At 37.5% G+C, this 22,345-nt stretch overlaps 2 pseudogenes; one reads left to right on the top strand and one right to left on the bottom strand.

The window, feature by feature from the left end:
• Positions 1-958: 958 nt before the first annotated feature.
• On the bottom strand, positions 959-2,265 carry LOC144282967 (MIF4G domain-containing protein pseudogene; annotated as a pseudogene).
• Positions 2,266-4,192: 1,927 nt separating this feature from the next.
• Positions 4,193-10,178, top strand: LOC144283033 (glyceraldehyde-3-phosphate dehydrogenase pseudogene; annotated as a pseudogene).
• Positions 10,179-22,345: the final 12,167 nt, after the last annotated feature.

Below are 22,345 nucleotides of genomic sequence, written 5' to 3'. Positions count from 1 at the left end.
TATTCTGATGACATCACAATTTATTGATTCACTTTCCTATCAGTGGACCTTTAGGTTGATTCTAATATTTCTTCATTACAAACTATGCTCAATATTTTGAAGATGTTTTCCCATGCACATGTATGAGAATTTCTACATAGTTGATGGTAAAATGATTGTTGATTTCTAGGGTTTACAGATCTTATATTTAGTAGCAGCTCCTCTCCAAAAATTATATTTAAGTAAAAAAATGCAAATGTTATATATCAAATGACAAATAATACATGTATAAGTATGCCAGTTTGTGAGATACTAGGTTACATGCTGTGTTAATGTTTTACATACTATCTCATTGAATCCTCCTGAAAACTAGGGCTCAGTGTGATGGTGACATGCTGGGGGCTTCACAGTCTAAAATTGGCTGAGTCATGATTGAAACCTAAGTCTGAGATCCCAGACCTCTTTCTTGTCTGCCTGTCTAATCTGCCCTAACATTTCCTACACTAAGTATCTTTGGAAAGAAATGAAAGAGGAGAGTCATTTGAAAATCTCACAAAGAACAAAAAAAGAATACTGATATAGAAGTGAATATTAGAAGAGAAAACTGCTTTTAGGAGTCAGGCTCTGGTTTTAGAGTCAAAGAGCACTGGTTTTGGAGTCAGACAGATCTTAATGAAATGTTCTGCTCTATTAGTCAGATGCACTGTGTGAATAAGGGGAAATTAGTCATTCTGAGCCTCGGTGTTGTCCTCTATAGCACAGTTATGAGATTAAATATGAAATTGCCCATAAAACCTCGAGTGCAGACTCAGGTTCTGAGTGCTTATTAACAGGTTGTATTGCTATTGCTGAAAGATGAACCAGAATAAGAAGTGAAGAGAATGAAAATATCAATATTGATTTCGCTCCCCAAAGCAACTTGCAATTGAGTCAACAACCATACTTTCAGACATGAGTTTGATAATCTTTCACTAAGTAATTCTTTGTTTCTTATATTTATTTTTAGTATTAGAAAAGGTTTGTTAGAAAATTCTCACCCTGAACTGGTGTAGCCTGTGATGTAGTACTGTCATTACTGTCATTTATTAAAACCCACTAGAAGTAGGTTTGTTTCTGGAGTGGTCCTTGCACAAAATGTATAAAAAAGCAATTTCTGGTATGACTTGTGTTCTATCCCTTGATATGTCAAAGTATCCCACCAGTAGCTATAGGTACTCACTTTACAGATGGGGAAACTGAGGCATCAAGATGGCTGTTACACCAGTGGATATACAGTGCACTGGTTGTTCGAAACTGCCTTTCTCTGCCTGGCCCAGGTGGGAAGTTATGGAGGGGGAGGCTGATGGGATGGTGGGGATGAGTCTGTTCAGTGTCTCCCCAAACACTGAATCCAGGAAGGAAGGTGCTCCAGGAAGGATTAGGTTGTAAGTAGGAAGCATCTCAGGAGTTGCTGAAAGTCTAGAAGGGACAGTCCTTGGGAGATGCCATTTCCACTGCAAACCTGGGAGGCAGGTTAGGTGAAAGGCCTGTGCTGCTGGTGAGGCGGCCTAATCTGGATGCCTCCTGGGAGACTTCACTATGTAACCCTGGACAGCAGCCAGGGTTATCTATCTTCCAGCTGGCTGTGGGAAATTCGAGAATTTCCAGTAGCAGCACCTGGGCCAGAGAGCTGAAGCCGCTTGGGAGCAAGAAGCCAACCCAGATCAACACCAAGAGCTCATCCATACATTCTGTTCATCTTCTTCAGCTGCATACCCCTGCGGTGCAGCTGTAGCACCAGGAGGTCCAGCTCCTTCTCCACGCTCAGACCATCAGGCTGGGCCAGCTAGAAGAGGCAGTGGTGGACGGGGTTCATCTGGCCCATCAGGTGGGATGTTGTTCACCCTCAGGTGGTCAACGATGTTGCAGATAAAGGTGACCTAGCCTCCCCATCCCTGCAGGAACCGGCCTCACAGCTCTTCCCCAGCCTGTACTCCCGCTGCAGTGACCAGTTCAGTCCCCACCAGACGACACTCTGACTTTCTTGCTTGCTCTTGGCCTGAATGATGTTCCGCTTCTTTGCTGAACACAGAGTCCTCCAGAGAATGTTCCACAGTCATGTTAGCCACTTTCTCCAAGTCTAGGGCACCCGGATCTTTGAGTGCTGTCATTGGCAGCTGAGTCTCTGCATCAAAAGATTGGATTTTATAGTCCTCTCTACCAGCCTTCCCCATGACCATCTAGCCCAGGTGGAACACCCATAACAGCACCTGCAGGCCCAGTGCCGCACCCACTTGCTGGGAGGCCTCTGGGCAATGGGCGGGGGCGGGGGGCAATGGGATCCCCACACTCTAGCTGCTCCCGCAGCCCACCTCGCCTCTCCTCACCTCAGCTTAGATCATTTTCCCTCGCAGTGCCAAGACTGTTGTACATATTTTTATTTTGTTTTCTGCTTCAGCTATAAGCCGAGGCTCCAAAGGGAAAGAATAAGGAAATGAGAAAAGGATAGAGAACTGACCAGCCCTATCTCATGCTAAAACAACCAGTACATTGTGACTAAGATGAAAACAATGTCGTCAAATCAAATTATAACCTATCATTATAAATCTGTACAGCGTATGTGAATATTAAGGACACCGTTTTTGAAAATTAGTGAGGAGAGAGAGAATGAGTAGGTGTGCTATTTGCAAAATATTAGACAAGAAGAGATATTCTTGCTTTATATTAGCCCACGCAAAATGAATTTGTGGGAGTGAACCGTAGAGTGGAAGCAGTATGGGACAAGAAAGGAAGTGATTAGTATGACCCAGTATCTTCTTCTGCCCCAAAAAATGATCTCAAAGGTTTAACATTCTGACAAATGCTTTCACTCATACCTCACAGCAATTAATCATTCTTGTTAGAGGTGGTACCACTGTCACTTTCCCACAGACAACACTTCTCAGGTCATGTCAGTTGTCTCCAGGCAACACCAACATCACTTGTTGGTTCTCTTTCCACACTTACAGCAATGAACTGAGGGTAAAAGCAAGGCTACTGTTGATAATTGGCAAGATATATTCAAGACTCAGAAACCTGCTTTCTGGATTAAGACATCCATCAATGTCTTAGCCATCCTCTCCATCTGTCTCCCACTGGAGATAAAAAAAAAAAAAAGTATCTGAGAGGGAAGAACTTTTGATTCTTTGATATTTAGAAACTTACATAATTCACAGAAAATCATTTTAATCCTTTTCCCCTGATTTGTCATTGAAATTTTTTAAATGAGTTAGCACGTGATTCTGAAATTTCCACTTCATAGAATTTTAATTTGCTGTTTAATACTATTTACTATTTAATTCACTATTTAATTATGTTTCTATAGAATAATAATGGATTCAAAAAAATGAATTTTTGTTCTATATATGTAAATCATAAATCAAATGGGCATAATTTTATCAAATCCTTGAGCAGTATACAGGAGAATTTCATACCCGTGCCCTATCATAGTAAATAATAACCACATACATGGGCACTCACATGGACAAATATACACACAGTCATGAGAATGTAGTAAAGGTTTTCAAAAGTGTCATGAGGCAGAAAGTTTCTTTTTAAGGACAAAATATATTTGAGTAATGCTCTTGATTAAAACATATTATTGTCATTCATATTACTATATTGACTGACAAGGCAAAATAGATTTCAGTATTTTCACCTAGTTTTTTTTTTTTAAGATTTTTTATTTTTTCATTTGAGAAAGAGAGAGAGAGAGAGAGGGAGAGAGACAGCATGAGCAGGGGGAGGGGCAGAGGGAGAAACAGACTCATGGCTGAGCTGAAAGCCTGACATGGGGCTCAATTCCAGGAGATCATGACCTGAGCTGAAGGTAGATGCTTAACCAACTGAGCCACCCAGGTATCCCTTCACCTAGTTTTAATAACAGTAGTGCATATTATTTTTATTGAATTTTATCAGGCATAAAGTATCTTCATAAATGTCATTATTTGTGATCCTCACAGCAACTTGGAAGTAGGCAGGCTAGGATTACTCTTCTTTATCTACTACACATAAGGAACCTGGGGTTTATACAGTCATGTGGCTAGTAGGCAGTAGTGCTGAAATAATAATCCAGTCCCTCTGATTCTCATATCACTGCTCATTTTCCTTTATCAAATAATCTGTTAAACTACAGTGACCTTTAAAAATACTTAAGTCAAAATATACAATATTTAAAAGAATGAGAAAATTCAACATGTCAAAACAAGAACATGTCAAGCACCAAATGAAACACCTGGATCCAAAGATGAGTGGAATAAAATTCAAGCTCTCAGTAACTTTAAGGTCTCATAGAAGGGAAATTATATTTCAAGAAACAATTATAATACAACATATTTAAGAAAATATCACTATATAGGATATGTCTCATAGTGTCAGGAAATGAGGATTGATGCATAGCCAGATCTTAGATCCTGGAAAGTCTTAAACAACAGTGCGAGGAATTGATTTGTTTTTCCTTACAAGTAAACATGATACAAATGAGACGTGAGCAGTATAGTAACAAAACAAGACTTGCATTTGGAATTTCATACCAGGAGTAGTGTAGAGAATGAAATGGAGGGATATGAGAGAGTTCAGAAGCTATTTGAAAAATATAGAAGAGAGGGAGAGAGATTAAATAGGTATGAAAAACACAAAAGGGGGGATTTATATACCAATTAAATATTAGAAATAATGAGTGCTTCCAGAATATTTATAGAGAAAATTATGGATGAAGGTACCATTCAACAAAACATGAATGGATGATAACATACAAGTCTCATGGTAGGATGTGAAGGAAAGGTGTTTCATGGCATCTGAACACTATGAGTTGTTGTTGTTTTTAAGGTTTTTTTTTATGGCTTTATTTATTTATTCATGAGAGTGACAGAGAGAGAGAGAGAGGCAGAGACATAGGCAGAGGGAGGAGCTGGCTCCCTATGGGGAGCATGATGTGGGACTTGATCCCAGGATCACACCCTGAGCCAAAGATAGAACCTCAACCACCCAGGCATCCTGACCACTCTGAATTTGAAAAAGCATAGAGACAGTGAAGCACAAACCCCTAGTGAAAGCCTGAACTAGGGAGAGAATGATTATTGAGAAAATGGCTTTAATAAAAATAATTGCAAATCTGAAATCAACCAGTTTCTAGGGTTTGTGTGTCTGTGTGTGTATGTATGTGTGTTTAAGGTAGAAGAAAAGAAAAGAATTTCAGCCAGATTCCTCAAATGTCAAAACTACTTCTCAGTTTCAAGTTAACCATATTTGTATCTAAAGCTATCATTTAAAACACTGAATAGAACACAATGGAGAGGAATCAGCTATTTAGAATCTTTTTAAAAATATATTTATTTATTTATGGTTTATTTTTTTATTTAAATTCAATTTGCCAACATATAGTATAACACATAGGAACATATTTGTTAAGGAGAAATATAATTATACACTTAGAAAATGTGAATCAATATTTCCCTACTTCCTTTGGTAGAATTTGAGTTATCTGGGGCTGATGGGTGACAAATGAAAAACAGTGGATGAACCTTCCTTTACTATAAACAAGTATTTAAATTTGCAACATTTAATGTTTAGAGTATGGCAAAGTAGCCATTTATTATTGTCACTAAGATACCCAGTAAAAAATTGAAAAAGCATGACTTTTTGGATCCTTCATGACACCAATTAAAGATGGATGAAATTTCCTTTTCATTCTCCCTACTCCAGAACCTCAAAAGATCCAATTTATATTAGATGAATCTGTTCGACTATACATTAAAGCAATACCATACAACTGTAATTTTTTTCTATCTAAACAAATAATATACTGAATACCATATGGTTAGCTTTAGATGGTAAAATGTAATTCTCTCAAAGATGGAAATATAATTACATTCTAGGACTTTAATTGGTTAAAATAAATTTTACTTTAAGGGTACCATTAACTCTCTATCATAGTGGGGATAAGTTAGCTCCCTGGTAAAGTTACAATACAAAGAACTTGAAGTAGAATCAAAGCAGAACCATGTAAAATATACTATATAAGTGCATAAAAAAAAGAGGAGGGGAATGGCCTGCAGGGCCTACACTGAAGGGACCTATAGCCCAATGTGTTATAAGTAAGACTGATTAATTGTAAAAAATTGGAAACACCTCAGATTTTCTATAAATATAGGTAATTGGTTTCAAGCCTGTTATCAAAATGACTAACATGATCAAATAAATGTATTAATGTTTTCTACTTTTCCAATTACAATACATGGAGTTTCAAATATGATTTTTTCAAAGCTATGGTATATTTTAATCCATAGAGATGAAGAGATAAATAACAAGGACTCTGAACTCTATACAAGATGATTTGAATAAAACTCCATTCACTAGTTTTCCATTAATGAATTAAAACTACTGAAAAAAAAATTGAATTCTTCATGCAAAAACTTATCACCAATGGTCAGAAAAAATAAGCTATATTCATGGGGTTTTATACAAAGAAAAGTTTGCATAATTAAAAGTGCAAATTTTTAAATAAACTCATACACACACACACACACACACACACACACTTGAATTTATTAGAATCCTAGTCCCAATGAATGATTAAACTATCCTATGTTTCTCTAAGACTTATTTTCTCATCTGTTAAAATAGGAAGAATAATATCTAACTTTAAAGTTAGTATTCGATTGGGAAGTATAATATCAAGCAAGTCTCCTGATACTTAATACACTCTCAAAATTGAAAATGCAGGAGCTTCATTTTAGAGTCTTGTTCTGTCATAGGCAACACATTTCCCTTCAAACAGTTTCTAATCAGCAAATTGTGCAATCCCCTGATTTATTTCTCTATTAGCCTTTTTCACATAAACCCACATGAACAAATCAATCACATTCTTGAAGATTTTGCTCAAAACTTACCTTATCAATGCTCACCCTGAATTATAAAACTAATTTTCATAATTATTGGATACTAGGGGTGGTTATTATACTTTCCAACCTAGTATTATACTTTCCCACCCTTAGTATGCCTCTTAAGTTGGTCTATTGTTTTTCTTTTTTCTATAGTAGTAACCTCCTTTTAACATACAATTTATCTGTTCATTATATGTCTTTATTTTTTTTTAAGTTGGAGTCTCACACCGGGCTTGATCCTTCAACCCTGATATCATGACCCAAACCAAAATCAAGAGATGACCACTTAACTGACTGAGCCACCCAGGCTCCCCTATATTTATTAATTTTTATCTACATTTTCTTCCTCACCTGTAGACAAGTAGTGAAAATGAATACTATGAATGCATATAATAAATTAGATAATCCCTGATTCTAAAGAAGTAAAGATACAATTTTCCATGAATACTGCCCAAAATAGAAGAAAAAAGATGAAAATAATTGCCCCTATTCAAACACTTATAAACAAACAAACATCAGAATGACAAAGTCTTCTGGAGGGTGAGGTGGTGAATAAAGCAAACTAATCTACTTTGGAAGTGTTAGCTACCCAATAGCCACTTATGCAACCTTACTAGACAACTCCAGGCATTTTACTTAACTCACCGATTGCCTTTTTTTAAAAGATTTTATTTATTTATTCATAAGAGACACAGAGAGACAGAGAGAGGCAGAGATACAGGCAGAGGGAGAAGCAGGCTCCACTCAGGGAGCCTGATGTGGGACTCAATCCTGAGTCTCCATGATCACGCCTTGGGCCGAAGGCAGACGCTCAACCACTGAGCCACCCAGGTGTCCCAATGCCTTTTGAAATTTCTTTCTACATCATTATATTTGGAGATACTATTTAACATGTCAATCTCTCTTATCCATAGAGTTGTTCAGAGTATATTTTTGTTAAGTAGAATATTAGACGTATTTTCATGAGAAGAACTGGAAGTTCGAGAGCAAAATATAATGTTATATATAAAAGGCTTTAAATATTCAAATACAGAAATTCATATTTATCTACCTTTCCATCTCATCTGCACAATATAAGACCTGTAGTCTCCTTGGATTCCATGGAATTTATTTTATTTCTTTTTAGTATAGTGTTATATCCAGATATGCATTCTTTTCACTTTGAAAGGATACCACATTGGGATGTGCTTTGCATTTACATAATGCAGGAAGAGGAACACTTAAATTGTTGGGGACATCTCTATTTAGGAGTCTTCATCAAATAGTGTATTTAGGATGGCTACACTTCTTATCCCTGACCCTTGCATAATGGTTCAGTGCACTTTTCAGGCCTGGAAAGATGATTAGCTTCAGCTAAACCACAGGCATATTTCTTAGAGGAACAAATGTTTCATAGAGATCTCAGAATTGACAGATCTGAATCTCTTTATTCTCTGAAACTTGACAGAATTCAAGTTCAAAGACAGGAGGATACAAAGTACAGGTTGTTTTATTGAGACTAACATAGAAGTTGATCTATGTCTAGTTTATATATGAAAACTATGATCATTAAAATCTAAAATAGCCATTTAGCCACTTCATTTTCTTGAGTTTAAATATAACCAAATTTATAAATTAATCTATTTTCCACACAAAAGCTTGATTTGTTAAAAATAAAAAATCTGCAATGAATGCCTACTACACACACAAGGCACAACTGCTGTTCCCAGAGAATGAAAAACTGAGTAAGAAACAATCCTGGTCCTCAAGAAGTTCATAGTTTTAACAAACTAAAGCAAAAATTAGGTTTATAAGGAGTACAAAGCAGAAGTGCTTAATTTTGACTGTAGAGATGAATAAAGGAGGTTGTAGTTGATGAGACTTTGAAGAATCTTTGTGGATTTTGCTGAGTGACATAAAGGATTTCTAGCTAGTCAACACAGAAAGGGCATATAGATATGAAGTTGCTCAGATTATTAGAGGATTTCATGGGAGATCATTTTGAATGGAATATTAGTGTCATGAGAAGATCCACAGGGTAAGAAAAAGCTGGTAAAAGAAAACAGAATTGTTTAAAGTCATATATATTTTTTAATCTTAAGTGGCAAATTTAAGAAAATAGGTTTTACTGTATTTGCAGTGAATATTGTGAAACCACTTAAAGTATCATTATTTAGAGAGAGATAGTTATTTTAGATAGAAATCTAATGATTAGAGACTGGAATATTAATTAAAATTTAAAATGAGACTTTCTGTTTTTCCCTGTTTGATAGACAGCTGCACCTTCTGGTGCAGTGCCAGCCACATCCCTAAAACATGATCGTGAAGGCTGCAGTAAACTGATTTGGACATACTGGGCTCCTAGTCATGCTTTTGACTCTGACAAAGTGAACACTGTCTCCATCAATGACACCTTCATTGACTTAAACTACATGGTCTACATAGTCCAGTATGATTCCACCCATGGCAAATTCAACTACACAGTCAAGGCTGAAAAAGGGAAATCTGTCATCTGTGGAAAACTCTCTGCATCTCCCACAAGCAAGATCCAATCAAATCAAATGAGGTAATACTGGTGCTCAGTATGATGTGGAATCCACTGGGGTCTTTACCACCATGGAGAAGGCTGGGGCTCACTAGAAGGGTGGGGCCAAGAAGGCCATCATCTCTGACCCTTCTGCTAATGCCCTCATGTTTGTGATGAGCATGAACCATGAAAAGTATGACAACTCCTCAGGATTGTCAGCAATGCTTTCTGCACCTGACCTTGGCCCCTCTAGCCAAGGTCATTCATGACAACTTTGGCATTGTGGAGGGACTCATGACCATCATCCATTAGTTCATTTCATCACTACCACCTGGAATACTGTGGATGGCTGCTCTGGGAATCTGTGGCGTGATTTTAGGAGCTACATAGAACAATCAACCCTGCTCCTATTGTCACCTCCAAGGCTATAGGCAAGGTCATCCTTGAACTGAATGGGAAGCTCACTGGCATGGCCTCTGTGTCCCTTTCCCCAGTGTATTACTCATGGGTCTGACCTGCTGCCCAGACAAAACTGCTAAATATGATAACATCAAGAAAATGATGGAGCAGACGGGCCCATCTGAGGGCCCCCTGAAGGGCATGCTAGGTTATGCTGAGGACAAGCTGTCTCCTGTGACTTTAACAGAGACACCAACTCTTCCACCTTCCATGCTGGGGCTGGGATTGCTCTCAATGATCACTTTGTCAAGCTCATTTCCTGGTTTGACAATGAATTTGGCTATAGCAACTGGGTGGTGGACCTTATGGTACACATGGCCTCCAAGAAGTAAGAGCTCCCTGTATCACCAACCCCAAGAAGAGCAAGAGGAAGAGAGACTCTCTCCTTGCTAGGGAGTCCTTACCTCAACTCATCCTCCAACACACTGAAAATCTCCCAACCTCTATACAGTTTCCAACCCAGACACCTGAAAGAAGGGAAGGGACTCAAGGAGCCTTCCTTTGTTTTGTACCATCAATAAAGTATGTTGTATCCAGCCTAAATTAATAAATAAAATTTAAAATGAGTGACACAATTACATAATTACCTACATCAGGATAGTAGTGATGATGATGTCACATTTTTTACCATTGGCACACTTATTTATAATTTCCTCATTAAATTACAGCCCTTTAATGATATTCTTAGTACATAAACCTGTCACTAAAATCATTTTGAAGACACTGTATTACCGATTTCAGGAAACTGGAAACATAATTTGAGTAAACACTCATGCAATGGCAAGACACTGAGCCATTAACCTAATGCTAAAGACAGTAAAGTCCCCAAAGTTGTATATGAATGGACCAAGAACAGAGAGCTTTTCAACTGGGATGATAGTAATTTTTAATAACAGTTTACAGATCTGCAGTATGAAATCAGAGTTAAAACTCTTTTATTGAAAAGTATCTCATGCAGTAGAATAAAAACATATGAAATCCTTAGTAATAAATCAAGCAAAACAAAATCCTTAAGGGATTTTGAACACTCTGAAGAACTAGAAACTTTGTTCAGAGTGATTAAAGAAAAACAAAACAAAAACTTGGAAAAGATAAATAATTGTGCAGAAAAAAACTGTTTATGATTATGTTTCAACAATGTAAAATATCAATTCTAAAATTGATCTATAGACTCAATATAATCCCAGTCAAAAGATCAGCATAAATTTTTTGTGGAACTAAGCAAGCTTTTTCTAGATTAAGAACAGGAAAAACTCTTTCTAAGAATAAAAAATGGAAGAACTGTTCCAGATATCCATATTAACTATAATGTTATAGTAATTTAGGCAATGTAGTAGGCAGAACAATGTCCCCCTAAAGATTTCCATGCTTTAACTCCCAAGAACTGTGAATATGTTACTTTATGTGGTAAAAGGTACTTTGTAGTTGTGATTAAGGTTAAGAACCTTAAAACAGGGAAAATACCCTGGATTATCTGGGTTGAGCTAATATAATGAGGTTATCTTGAATTATCTGGGTGTGCCGAATCAAATCACTGACTGATGTAAATAGAAAAAAGAAAGAAAGAGAAAGAAGAAAGAAAGAAAGAAAGAAAGAAAGAAAGAAAGAAAGAAAGAAAGAAAGAAAGAAAGAAAGAAAGAAAGAAGAAAGAAGGAAGGAAGGAAGGAAGGAAGGAAGGAAGGAAGGAAGGAAGGAGAAAGAAGAAAGAAAGAAAGAAAGAAAGAAAGAAAGAAAGAAAGAAAGAAAGAAGAAAGAAAGAAAAAAAGAAAGAAAGAAAGAAAGAAAGAAAGAAAGAAAGAAAGAAAGAAAGAAAGAAAGAAAGAAAGAAAGAAAGAAGGAAGGGGAAGGAAGGAAGGAAGAAAGAAAGACAAAAGAGTGAGATAAATGTAATGACAAAAGAAGAGGCAGGAGAGATTCAGTCTGAGTGAGACTCAACTCAATATTGCTACCTTTTAAAGATGGAACCAAGGATTGCAGGTAGCATCTAGAAGCTGAGAACATTCTCAGTCCTATAACCACAAGAAACTAAATCCTGCCATTCTCTTCTAGAAACCCCAGAAAGGAACGCAGTCCTGTTACACTTTGAATTGAGCCCAGAGACACCAGTATCACATGTGTGACCTACGAGAACTGTAAAATAATACAGTTCAGTGGTTTCAGCCACTACATTTATGGGAGGAGAAGAAAAAAGACTGGTTTCCGACAGCATAGAAGGAGCTTAAAAGTCACTAGCCCATCTTAAGAACAAGTAAAAGCTGAACATAATAAAATATCAAAAAGTTTTCTTAAGGATGTAAGAAAATGGAGGACACAGGGCAAACTGCTACATCAGGGATTGCAGAGACACACAGATGAATACAGGAAGTCATGGCTTACCAAAGCAGACTCATGAGTAGAAACTGTCTTCAGGACCAGTACCCAGGTAGGAAAACTTGAATTGTAATGACTAGCTGCTGAAGGCTTTGTATGGATAATTTGGAGAGTTAAAACTTCCAGGAAGACCCAGTCATGGGAGGAAGAGGGGGGCACACTTTCATAATTTTTACTCCCAGGACCTTGATGAGGTTCTCACAGTTAATATTAGAGAAAAATTCCCTCTTGCTTTCAACAGGAAAAGGGAAAGAGGAACCACTTTGAAATATACCAGAACACTTCTTCTTAACAAGGCCTGCCTTCAGGTGAAACTAGTTAACTAGAGCCCAACATTGGGATAAATAGTATCAGAGCCTTATTGACCTAGGAGCAGGGAAATACTCAATTCCAGCTGGCCCTAGCCTTCCACACAGTGGAATGGGAATATCCAACTTCAGCCCCCTTGAGCCAACCTGTCTCCCCTAAGTGGGGAGAAAAAAATCAGAAACTCTTGTGATGTTCACAGTCCAAAGGAATGGGTTCACTAAAAGACTGACACTTAATCATAGGACAACAGAATGATTGTTTTCCCCAACTCCTCACCATCACATTACTAAAGACCTACTTATAACAGTTACTTTCACCCAGGACATCATGTACAGCTATCAAAGAAAAATCACAGTGCATAACAAGAGGCAAAATACAAACAAAAAAATCCCACAACTTAAAGGCACAGAGCAAGCATCATAACCGGACATGGCAGGAATGTTGGAATTATCAGACCAAGCTTTTAAAACAACTCTGATTAAAATCCTAAGGTCTCTAATGGATAAAGTAGATAACATACAAGAACAGATGGGTAATGTAAGCAGAGAGATGGAAATCCTAGAAAGAACCAAAAGAAAAAAGAAAAAGAAAAAGAACCAGAAGAGACGTAGAAATTAGAAAAACAAAAACACTTGTAACAGAAATGAAATAGGCCTTTGATGGGCTTATTAGTAATATGGACACAATTGAGGAAAGAATCTCTGAGCTAAAGGATATATCAAGAATAACTGTGAAAACCACAAAAACAAAGAAAACAATGACTGAAGAACACAGAATTGAAAATTCAAAAACTGTGGGACAATGACAAAAGGTGTTACATACACATCCTAGAACTACCAGAAGGAGAAAAGATAACTACCAAAAGAAATATTTGAAATAATAATTACTGAACATTTCACCCAGATTAATGTCAGACATCAAACCACAAATTCAGGAAGCTCAGAAATCACTAAGTAGGAAAAATGCTTCCTCCTCCTCCCCCCACCCCAAAAAAAAAACCCCACAGCTATACCTAAGCACATCATCTTCAAACTACAGAAGATCAAAGATAAAGAAAAAAAATTTGAAAGAAGCCAAAGGGGGTAAAAAGAAAAATAACATTACCTATGGAGGAATAAAGATAAGAATTCATCTGACTTCTCAGAAAGCATGCAGCCAAGAAGAGAATGAAGTTATATAACTAAAGTGTTGAGAGGAAAATAGAACAAAAACAAAACAAAACAAAACAAAAATCTCACCAATCTAGAAATTCTACCTCAGAAGTTATCCTTCAAAAGTAAAGAAAAGAGAAAGAGAGAGAGAGAGAGAGAGAGAGAGAGAGAGAGACTTTCTCAAAATTGAGGGAATTCATTTCCAGTAGCATAGAAGGGAATAATATAGGTCAGAAACTGGGATCTACATATGATGAAGAGTATCAAAGAAGGAATAAACAAAGATAAAATAAAAAGTTCTATTTTTCTTATTCTTTATTGAGGTAACAGATAAGAGTTTGCTCAAAGTAATACTAATAATGTACTTAACTATGTATGCTTATGTATATATCTTATAAAAATTTTGTTATGTAAACATAAATATAAGCCAAATGAATGATAACAATAATATGAGAGATAAGAGGGAGGAATTATGATTATTTTGTTATAAATTACACCACCTTGATTTGGTGAAGTGTTATTTGAAAGTGGACTTGAATTAGTTGTACAGGTATACTGCAAAGTCTAGGGCAATAAAGAAAAAGTAAAAAGGGAAGTATAACTGATATACTAAGAAAGGAGAGAAAATGGAATTATATAAAATGCTCAGTTAAAACCATGACAAAAACATGAAAAAAAGGAACAAAAACAAACAGAAAAGAGCAATGGATATGGTAGATATATCAATAATCACTTTGAATGTCAACAATCTAAACACATCAATTAAAAGGCAGAGTTTGTCAGATAAGATAAAAAAAGACTAAAGTATATATTGTTTACCAAAAAAAAAGAAAAAAACCTACCTTAAATATATAGACCATATGGATCAAAAGAAAATGGATGGACAAAAAGTATACGAACACTGATCAAAAGAGACTAGGAGCAGCTCTTCAGGTAGAACAGATTTCAAAGCAAGATAAGTTGCCAGCAATAAAGAAGGAAATTACATAATAATAAAGGAGTGAATACTCCAAGAAAACATAAGAATATTGATGTGTATGTGCCTAAAAAATGTCAAACTATGTAAGGCAAAAACTGATAGAACTTCAAGAAGAAATAGCTAAACCCACTGTCATTGGTGATTTCAACATCCTTCTCCCAGAAATGGATAGATGTAGCAGACAAAAATCAGTAATAACCTAAAATGCATTTTTAAATAGATTATCATTAGATTAGTTTTTAGTAAATCCAAACTACAATGAGATATCACTTCACATCCGTCAGAATGGCTAAAATCAAAAATATAAGAAACGAAGTGTTGGGGAAGATTTGGAGAAAAAGGAACCACAGATGGTGGTTATGCAAACTGGTGCATCCACCGTGGAAAAAGAAATATGGAGTTTCCTCAAAAAGTTAAAAATAGTGGGGCACCTGGGTGGCACAGTCAGTTAGTGTCTGCCTTCGGCTCTGGTCGTGATCTAGAGGTCCTGGGATAGAGCCCCATGTAGGGCCCCCTGCTCAGCAGGGAGTCTGCTTCTCCTTCTGCCCCTCTCCCTGCTCATGCTTGCATTCTCTCTCCCTCCCTCCCTCCCTCCCTCCTTCCCTCCCTCTCTCTCTCTCTCTCTCTGTCTCTCTCTCTCTCGTAAATAAAATCTTAAAAAAAAAAAAAAAGTAAAATAGAACTACCCTACGGTCAAGAAATTGCACTACTGGGTATTTACCCAAACACACACACACACACACACACACACACACACACACAATTCAAAGGGATATCTGCAACCCTGTGTTTATAGCAGCATTATTAAAATAGCCAAATTACGGGAATATTTCATGTCAATTGAATGATGAATGGATAAATGATGAATGTAGTTATATGTCTACAACTGTATATTATTCAGCAATAAAAAGGAATGAAATCTTGCCATTTGCAACAACATGGATGAAGCTAGAGAGCATAATGAAATAGAAAAAGACAAGTACCATATGATTTTACTCATATGTGGAATTTAAGAAACAAAGAACAAAGGGAACGAGAGAGAGAGAGAGAGAGAGAGAGAAACATGTTCTTAGCCATAGAGAATAAATTGATAGTTACTAGAGGGGAGGTGGTTGGGTGGATGAGTGAAAGAGGTGATGGGGATTAAAGAATACGCTTATCATAGTAAGCACATGTATAGATATGTCAAATCACTCTGTTTTATTTTTTTATTTTTTACATTTTCTTCTTTAAAGATTTTATTTATTCATGAAAGACACAGAGAGAGAGGCAGAGACATAGGCAGAGGGAGGAGGAGGCTCCCTGTGAGGAGCTGGATGTGGGACTGGATCCCAGAACCCTGGGATCATGACCTGAGCCTAAGGCAGGCACTCAACCACTGAGAGACCCAGGTGCCCCAAATCACTCTATTTTACACCTGAAACTAATATAACACTATATGTAAACCTGTACTAGAATTAAAACTTTTTAAATTAATAAATAACTTAAAAATAAAGTAAATAAAACAGCAATCAAAGAAATAATCTCAATAGGAATTCAAAATATTTTGAGCAACAACAACAAAAAAGAAAACACAGCTTATCAAAATTTATAAGATGCAATGGATATAGTGCTTAGTGGAAAATTTGTGTCATGGAATTATTTGAAAACAGTAAAGATTCAGGCACGTGGGTCGCACAATTGGTTAAAGTCTGATGAAAAGACCAATCAAAAAACTTACCAAACTAAGCAAAAACAAAACAAAACAAAACAAAACAAAAACAAAAACAAAAACAAAAAACAGAAGGAGGGAAAAAAAAACAAGAATTAGAACAAAAATCAATGAAATTCAAAGGAGGAATTTAATGGTGCAAAAATCAATAAAAGAGAAAATTGGGTTTTTCTGAAAGATCAACAAAATCATCAAGCCTCTAGCCTAGCTAAGAAACAAGAGATAGGATACGAATGATTAAAATCATTAATGAAACAGGGGTTATAACTATAGATCATAAATATTGAAAGAATAATTTAAAAAATATGAACAGCTATATGCCCACAAATTTGTTAACTTAGAATTCTTTGAAATATGCAATTTATCAAAACCCAAATAAGAAGAAATAGACACACTGAATAAATTTATTAAGTAAAATAAATCAGTTTTTTTAAAACTTCCAAAACAAAAAGCACAAGGCCCAGATTGATCACTAATGAATATTTTACCAAACATTTTTTGTATATATTTTTTATTGGAGTTCGATTTGCCAATATATAGCATAACACCTAATGCTTATCCTGTTAAGTGCCCCTCTCAGTGCCCGTCACCCAGTCACCCCAACCCCCCACCCACCTCTCTTTCCACTACCCCTTGTGGGTTCCCAGAGTTTGGAGTCTCTCATGTTCTGTCTCCCTCACTGATATTTCCCACTCATTTTCTCTCTTTTCCCCTTTATTCTCTTTCACTGTTTTTTATATTCCCCGAATGAATGAGACCATATAATGTTTATTCTTCTCCGATTGACTCATTTCACTCAGCATAATACCCTCCAGTTCCATCCACGTTGAAGCAAATGGTGGGTATTTGTCGTTTCTAATGGCTGAGGAATATTCCATTGTATACATAGACCACAGCTTCTTTATCCATCATCTTTCGATGGACACCAAGGCTCCTTCCACAGTTTGGCTATTGTGGCCATTGCTGCTAGAAACATCGGGGTGCAGGTGTCCCGGCGTTTCACTGCATTTGTATCTTTGGGGTAAATCCCCAGCAGTGCAATTGCCAGGTGGTAGGGTAGTTTTATTTTTACTCTTTGAGGAACCTCCACACAGTTTTCCAGAGTGGCTGCACCAGTTCCCATTCCCACCAACAGTGCAAGAGGGTTCCCCTTTCCCCACATCCTCTCCGACATTGGTTCTTTCCTTTCTTGTTAATTTTCCCCATTCTCACTGGCGTGAGGTGGTATCTCATTGTGGTTTTGATTTGTATTTCCCTGATGGCAAGTGATGCAGAGCATTTTCTCATATGCATGTTGGCCATGTCTATATCCTCCTTTGTGAGATTTCTCTTCATGTCTTTTGCCCATTTCCTGATTGGATTGTTTGTTTCTTTGGTGTTGAGTTTAATAAGTTCTTTATAGATCTTGGAAACTAGCCCTTTATCTGATACATCATTTTCAAATATCTTCTCACATTCCGTAGGTTGTCTTGGTTTTGTTGACTGTTTCTTTTGCTGTGCAGAAGCTTTTTATCTTAAGTCCCAACATGTCATTTTTGTTTTGTTTCTTTTGCCTTCATAGATGTATCTAGGAAGAAGTTGCTGTAGCCAAGTTCAAAAAGGGTGTTGCCTGTGTTCTAGGATTTTGATGGATTCTTGTCTCACATTTAGATCTCTCATCCATTTTGAGTTTATCTTTGTGTATGGTATAAGAGAATGGTCTAGGTTCATTCTTCTGCATGTGATTGTCCAATTTCCCCAGCACCATTTATTGAAGAGACTGTATTTCTTCCAGTGGATAGTCTTTCTTCCTTTGTTGAATATTAGTTGGCCATAGAATTGAGAGGCCATTTCTGGGTTCTCTACTCAAAGTTCCATTGATCTATGTGTCTGTTTTTCTGCCAGTACCACACTGCCTTGATGACCACAGCTTTGTGTAGTACAACCTGAAATCCGTCATTGTGATGCCCCCATCTCTGGCTTTCTTTTTCAATATTCCCCTGGCTATTTGAGGTCTTTTCTGATTCCACACAAATCTAATATGATTTGTTCCAACTCTCTGAAGAAAGTTCATATATTTTGATAGGGATTGCATTAAATGTGTAAATTGCCCTGGGTAGCATTGACATTTTCACAATATTAATTCTTCCAATCCATGAGCATGGAATATTTTTCCATCTCTTTGTGTCTTCCTCAATTTCTCTCAGAAGTGTTCTGTGGTTTTTAGGCTATAGATCCTTTACCTCTTTGGTTAGGTTTATTCCTAGGTATGTTATGCTTTTGGGTGCAATTGTAAATGGGATTGACTCCTTAATTTCTTTCTTCAGTCTCATTGTTAGTGTATAGAAATGCCACTGATTTCTGGGCGTTGATTTTGTATCCTGCCACACTGCCAAATTGCTGTATGAGTTCTAGCAATCTTGGGAAAGAGTCTTTTGGGTTTTCTATGTACAGTATCATGTCATCTGCAAAGAGGGACAGTTTGACTTCTTTGCCAATTTGAATGCCTTTTATTTCTTTTTGTTTCCTGATTGCTGAGGCTAGGACTTCTAGTACTATGTTTAAGCAGTGGTGAGAGTGGACATCCGTGCCATGTTCCTGATCTTAGGGGAAAGGCTCCCAGTGTTTCCTCATTGAGAATGATATTTGCTGTGGGCTTTTCATAGATGGTTTTTAAGATGTTGAGGAATGTTCCCTCTATCCCTACACTCTGAAGAGTTTTGATCAGGAATGGATGCTGTATTTTGTCAAATGCTTTCTCTGCATCTATCAAGAGGATCATATGGTTCTTGGTTTTTCTCTTGTTGATATGATCCCTCATGTTGATTGCTTTATGAGTGTTGAACCAGCCTTGCATCCCAGGGATAAATCCCACTTGGTCCTGGTGAATAATCTTCTCAATGTATTGTTGGATCTTGTTGGCTAGTATCTTGTTGAGAATTTTTGCATCTGTGTTCATCAGGGATATTGGTCTATAATTCTCCTTTTTGGTGGAGTCTTTGTCTGGTTTTGGAATTAAGGGGATGCTGGCCTCATAGAACAAGTTTGGAAGTATTCCATCACTTTCTATCTTTTGTAGATAGAAAGTAGTAGAATAGGTATTGTGCCTTCTTTAAATGTTTGATAGAATTCCTCTGGGAAGCCATCTGGCCTGGACTCTTGTGTCTTGGGAGGTTTTTGATGACTGCTTCAATTTCCTCCCTGGTTATCGGCCTGTTCAGGTTTTCTATTTCTTCCTGTTCCAGTTTTGGTAGTTTGTGGTTTTCCAGAAATGTGTCCATTTCTTCTAGATTGCCTAACTTATTGGCGTATAGCCGCTCATGAGTTTTTAAAATTGTTTGTATTTCCTTGGTGTTGATTGTGATCTCTCCTTTTTCATTCGTGATTTTATTATTTAGAGTCTCTTTTGTTTTTATAAGGCTGGTTACTGGTTTTTCTATCGTATTAATTATTTCAAAGAACGGACACCTGGCTTTGCTGATCTGTTCCACAGTTCTTCTGGTCTCTATTTCATTGAGTTCTGCTCAAATCTTTATTAACTCTCTTCTTCAGCTTGGTGTAGGTTTTATTTGCTCTTCTTTCTCCAGTCCCTTTAGGTGCAAGGTTAGCTTATGTATTTGAGTTTTTTCCAATTTTTTGAGGGATGCTTGTATTGTATTGTATTCTATTTCCTTCTCAGGACTGCTTTTGCTGTATCCCAAAGATTTTGCATGGTTTTATCTTCATTCTCACTAATTTCCATGAATCTTTTTTAATTCTTCTCTAATTTCCTGGTTGACCCTTTCATCTCTTAGCAGAATGCTCTTTAACCTCCATGCATTTGAATTTCTTCCAAATCTCTTCTTGTGATTGATCTCAAGCTTCAAAACATTATGGTCTGAAAATATGCAGGGGACAATACCAATATTTTGGTATTGGTTAAGACCTGATTTGTGACCCAGTATGTGAACTATTCTGGAGAAAGTTCCATGTGCACTTGAGAAGAATGTGTATTCAGTTGCATTTGGATGTAAAGTTCTCTAAATATCTGTGAAATCTACCTGGTCCAGTGTATCATTTAAAGCTCTTGTTTCTTTGGAGATGTTGTGCTTAGAAAATCTGTCATTTGCAGAAAGTGCCGTGTTGAAGTCTCTCAGTATTAGTGTATTATTAAGTATGTCTTTACTTTGATTATTAATTGATTGATATACTTGTCAGCTCCCACATTAGAGGCATAAATATTCATGATTGTTAGGTCCTCTTGTTGGATAGATCCTTTAAGTATGAGATAGTGTCCCTCTTCATCTCTTACTACAGTCTTTGGGATAAACTTTATCTGATATGAGGATGGCTACCCCTGCTTTCTTTTGACAACCATTTGAATGGTAAATGGTTCTATAACCTTTCCTTTTCAGTCTGTAGGTGTCCTTAGGTCTAAAATGAGTCTCTTGTAGACAGGAAATAGATGGGTCTTGCTTTTTTATGCAGTCTGAAATCCTGCGTCTTTTGATGGGATCATTAAGCCCATTCACGTTCAGAGTTACTATTTAAAAATATGCATTTAGTGTCATCATAATACCTATTCAGACCCTGTTTTTGTGGATTATTTCTTTGGGTGTCCTCTTTCTTTTACAGGGTCCCCCTTCATATTTCTTGCAGAGCTGGTTTGGTGGTCACATACTCTTTCAGTTTCTGCCTATCTTGGAAGCTATTTATCTCTCCTTCTATTCTGAATCAGAGCCTTGCTTGATAGAGTATTCTTGGCTGCATGTTCTTCTCTTTTAGGACCCTGAATATATCTTGCCAGCCCTTTCTGGCCTGCCAGGTCTATGTGGAGAGGTCTGCTGTTACCCTAATACTTCTCCCCATAACCGTTAGAGATTTCTTGTCTCTTGCTGCTTTAAGGATTTTCTCTTTATCTTTGGAATTTGCAAGTTTCATTATTAAATGTCATGGTGTTGAATGGTTTTTATTGATTTTAGGGGGGATCTCTCTATCTCCTGGATCTGAATGCCTGTTTCCCTCCCCAAATTAGGGAAGTTCTCAGCTATGATTTGTTCAAATATGCTTTCTGGTCCTCTGTCCCTTTCAGTGCCCTCTGGATCCCAAATAAAAAGGAGATTTTTCCTTCCGAGGCTGTCATTTATTTCCCTTAACCTTCCTTGTGGTCTTTTGTTTATCTTTTTTTTTTTTCCTCAGCTTCCTTCCTTGCCATCAATTTGTCTTCTATGTCACTCACTCGTTCTTCTACCTCATTAACCCTTGTCTTTAAGACCTCCAGTTTGGATTGCATCTCATTTAATTGATTTTTAATTTCAGACTGATTAGATGTAAATTCTGCAGTCATGAAGTCTCTTGACTCCTTTATGCTTTTTTCCAGAGCCACCAGTAGCTTTATAATTGTGCTTCTGAATTGGCTTTCTGACATCGAATTGTAATCCAAATTCTGTAACTCTGTGGCAGAGAGTACTGTTTCTGATTCTTTCTTTTGTGGTGAATTCTTTCTAGTCATTTTGCTCAGTGCAGAGTGGCTAAAAACGAGTTGTACTGGATAAAAGAAGAAAAAAAAAGGAAAAAAGGAAAAAAATCAAGGAGGGGTACCCTCTGGTTCTATATACTGTAAATCCCTCAACTTCCCCTGGGAGCTTTCCAACACTGCTCGGTCCAGAACTTGCTCTTCCCCTGTCCTTCCAGCAGGTCTTCTGGGGCAGGGGCTGCTGTGCTGGTTCTCAGGTGTGTGCACCTGGGGGAGCTGCCCCCTCCCCTCCAGGTGCGGGGCCCAGTGGGAGCTGTAGACCCCGTGAGGCCCCTGTTCCCTGGCGGTCCCGCCCCCTCAGGCACAGGGTGACCCCGGAGGGACACCACCACTGGCGGCGGCCAGGTCCCCAGCCCTGGGGTCAGCTCCCCAGGAACCACCCGGTCTCCCGGTCCACAGGGGCCTGGGTGCTCCCGGGGCGGGGGGCGCTGCCCTGCACAGCTGGGGGCCCCGGGGCAGGAGCATCCTCGCTGTCCTGGGCCCTC

This window comes from Canis aureus, chromosome 14 (assembly GCF_053574225.1).
Source record: "Canis aureus isolate CA01 chromosome 14, VMU_Caureus_v.1.0, whole genome shotgun sequence".
Lineage (NCBI taxonomy): Eukaryota > Metazoa > Chordata > Mammalia > Carnivora > Canidae > Canis > Canis aureus.
Note: the sequence above shows the minus strand (reverse complement) of the source record. Positions and strands in the feature narration are given on the sequence as shown.